Raw genomic sequence first — 3823 nt, 5'->3', positions numbered from 1 at the left:
TACCGGATGAGTATGGTCTTGTCCTAGGCCTGTCTTCCAGACTGCTAAGCGGAGCTGTGACTTTCCAGATGTTCCCAGGACCTCCGCAGATGGAAGGGTCTCTATAACCTCGGAGCCGGCAGGCTGCCCCACCACTCCTAGCAACATGAGTGCACACCCGCACAGCCCTCTGGGTCCAGCTCACTGTCTCTCCACCCGGCACACAAGCTTAGAGAACAAAGAAAGAATCGGTAAAGCTGAGATTTTTTTGTCTGGTGGGAGGGGCAGGCAAGAGAAGCAGAAAGGGATGAGTGGCGGCCATTCATTTTCTTTCCGTAGGATGATCTTTCTCCTTGAAGTTTTGGAAAGGGAAAGAAACGAAAACCAAAGAGCACAGGAAGAGTCTCCACTGCAGGGTGCCTGCCCACACCTCTCACAGGAGCATTTTCCTGTTCCCCGCAGGGCAAGCCAGTACCTTTGTAGAGTCAGGGTCCCCAGCAAGTGGGGTTCTTGGATTCCTGACTTGTACCCCACTAATATGAACTTATTTTTCTTAGAGCCTTTTCCACCTCAAAAAATTAAACTGTATGATTTGCAACTCACAAGAGGTTTTCATACAGTGTCCTTCTGAGTCCTTGTGGCAGACCTGTACACATATGCATCACCCCATTCTACATCCACAGAAGCTGAGAGGAGGTAACATGTCCAGACTGTGTGGCTACACCGCAACGGTGCCTGGCTGTGGGTCCACACTGCACGCTCCCATTGCTACATCAGATGCCTCTACCCCGGCTTGCCTGCTCTGTTACTTCCCACCCTGGTTACACAGATGCCTTCCTTCATGCCCACCCTGCGCTTACCCAGAAACTACAACTCATGACATGGGATGTAACTCCCTGTATTCCACACCACACTGGAGGCCTGAAGGCAGGCGCTGTGTGATAGACTCTTTCTCAGTGCCCAGCCCACGCTCAGTCAGTGAGTACCTAGTAAATGTCTGTTATGATAATGAGCGAAAAAGCAAACCAATGAATAACTGGCCGATCAACAAGCAAGCAACTTGGAATGGCCAGGGTTGTACAGCCCAGCCCCAGACACCAGATTCTCACCCCACAGCCTCTAATTTTCCAACCTTTGTCCTCATGGCTAAGGCATACTGAGTCTTGCCTAACGAAACTGAGACTTGATTGTATGTGCTTATGTGCTTGCATTAGAGCATCTTCACAGCCACAATTTTCAAAAGGGACCCATCCACTGAGTGAGCTAGGCTTCCCAGTCACCTTCAATGGCTCTCGTAGTTGGCATCCACACAGCTGCTCACACGATCCCCAGACACCATTCACTCAGGCTCCTGAGACAGAGAAAATAGCACACAGATGCCATTTATGGGAGCACAGGGGGTAGGGCTTGAAAAAGATGTAGCCAGATACACAAGTACCACCGAAGATGGATGCCAAAATGGAAGCAGGAAGCTAGGTATGGTGGCACATGCATGTAATCCCAGCACTCAGGAGGCTGAAGCAGGAGGAGCACTAAGAGTTCAAGGCCACACTGGGCTGCACAGTGAATTCAAGGCCAGCCTGAAGTACACAGTGAGACCCCACCTCAAAACAACCAAGAAATGGGGTGGGGAGAAGGCAGGAAGGCACGAAAGAAGGAAGGGAGGGAAGGAGGGAGGGAGGGAGAAGGAAGACAAAAGGAGAGGAGAGGAAAATGGAAACAGCTAAGGAAGAGGAAACCAAAAGCAACAGTGCCCCTGGAGCCCAGCATGACCCGAGCTAGGCTCTGCTGACATAGAGAGCAAACCTTAGGGGCAGCAGTAAGAGAATTAGCTGAGGCAGCATCTGTGGACCCAGGCTACAAACAACACTGCTGGGTGATCCCAGGGACTCAGAGCTCTGCTGAGGTTTGGATGTGAGGGCTATGTGAAGACTGGCAGAACTGAACACAAGTCCTGACCACATTCCCCCTATACTGGCCCCCCATCTAACTTCTCAGCATCCTAGAAAGATCCGCAAGGTTCATTAGGGAAATGCCCACTTGGTATGGATCTCCGAAATCATCCCTTCCAGCAGTGCCAGGTCCAGGACTACAAACTGAGTTGGCTCAATAGAACTCAGCAACCGAAGAGAAGACCAGGAGTGAATAGCATGAAAGATGACAACAGAATCAGAAGTGACAGAAGAAACCGCACAACGTGTTCACAAAAGCAGAGATGAGTGAGAACTAGGGGGAAGGAAAAATGAAGAAGTGAGGGCTTGCAGGTACAGCCAGCTAATGGAAGCCAAGGAGTCCCAGCCCAGCCCATGTGCTCCTGGGGGGTTGCTGGTGCCCTGCAGCAGGTAGCCTCTCCAGGAAGGCCCACTTTCCACACAGCAGGAGACTTTCCAACAGGGAAGTCAGGAAGGGTGAAGAAATAATGAATACCAAGCCACAGGCTCTGATAAAGAGGCAGGGATCTAGAAACCCAAGGAAGCAATTATCAAGGATTCACAAACAGGAAGGAAGAGAAAGCAGGGCAGAGACAAGGCCAGCAGCTCTGGCCAGTGGGGGAAAAGTAGAGCTAATAACAGTGCTCAGCTCAGCTGCTGTGTCTCGGGCACCCATCACACAGCCCCACCATCTGCTCTTGGGCCAGCTCCCCAAATCAGGATGCTGCTTAGAGAAAAGGCATGATTCTAACTTAGCTCCAGAATCTGGCCTGACATGGAAACCAGGCAAACCAAACACTGCACTGGTGCGGTGTGCATGCTTGTAATCCCAGCACTCTGGCAGGAAGATCCAAAGTTCAAACCCAGCCTAGGCAGTCTAGAGACTTAGCAGGACCTTATCTCAAAAATGTTTAAATGTAAAAAGGGCTGGAGGATGTAGCTCAGTGGGCAGCCCTGGGTTTAATTCCCAGTACTATACCCCCTCCCAACAAAAAAAGAAAGGGAAGGGAGAGGGAGAAGGGGAAAAGGAAGGAATGAGGTGAGAAGGAAGCTGCACAGGACGTGGTCTGTCATTTGGTCATTTGCTGAGGAGCAAACCTCACTTAAATACACTGGGCTGTATTTAATGCCTTCCAGGAAACCTAGGGTCAGAGAGGGTACACGGGCTTGGCTGCTTGTGTGGCCTGCACACTGCCACCTAGGTATGTCCCTCAGTAGAGTAACACCCCCTCCTCGGCTCTGTACTTGAAGATGTAATGTTTCTGAGCTCTTTAGCTCAGTGGTTCCGCCGCCTGCCTTACAAGCACAAGGACCCGAGTTCGATCCCCGGTACCAAAAAGACAAAACAAGAGATGCCTCAGTGTTCTTCCAGCCAAAAAGGCACTTCCTGCTTCAGCAGACCCAAGACACTTGCTCCCACGCACCTGCCCGTACAGCCACCTTCCTAGTGGCTCTTTCCGTGGGATACCCGAGCGAAACCAACCCTGAGCACCCTAGCTGCACCCTAGCTCTTCCCTTTCTGTCAGCCTGGACTCTGGCCTCCAGGTTGCCCTCTGCAAGGAACCCAAAAGCAGAAAGCAAACGCCTGCAGAGGCCGAGAGCATAAGTCTCCACCACCCCCAGGAAACTTCCTTCTGCCGCCTAAACCACCCCGCTCCGAGTCTCCGAGCTCCGGTTCCTTCCAGACATGCATTCATAAACAAACCGAAGGTAAGGAAAGGTCCGAGAAGAAGCCCCATTTTTTCAAATCAGGGAAGGATCCGAGGAGGCAGGAAGGTGGGAGGAGCAGTCTTGAGCCCCCAAGGCCCTGGGGCTTCCCGCCTCCGAGGTGCAGGGCGCGCAGCAGGTCTGGTGCTAAAGGTCCGGCCCGCCACGCCCCGGCCCCACGGCCAGGCACCCGCCAAACAGGAAAT

At 52.2% G+C, this 3823-nt stretch overlaps 1 long non-coding RNA gene across 1 annotated transcript in view; it reads left to right on the top strand.

Annotated features, from left to right (window-relative positions):
• Positions 1-3481: 3481 nt before the first annotated feature.
• Positions 3482-3823, top strand: part of LOC117286285 — a 5413-nt gene continuing 5071 nt past the window's right edge. Inside the window, exon 1 of the long non-coding RNA XR_004517372.1 lies at positions 3482-3620. This is a non-coding gene — a long non-coding RNA (uncharacterized LOC117286285). The remainder of the gene's footprint in view (positions 3621-3823) is intronic.

The sequence above is a fragment of the Fukomys damarensis genome, unplaced genomic scaffold, assembly GCF_012274545.1.
Source record: "Fukomys damarensis isolate Sample0158 unplaced genomic scaffold, DMR_v1.0_HiC HiC_scaffold_16, whole genome shotgun sequence".
In the NCBI taxonomy this organism is placed as follows: Eukaryota; Metazoa; Chordata; class Mammalia; order Rodentia; family Bathyergidae; genus Fukomys; species Fukomys damarensis.
Note: the sequence above shows the minus strand (reverse complement) of the source record. Positions and strands in the feature narration are given on the sequence as shown.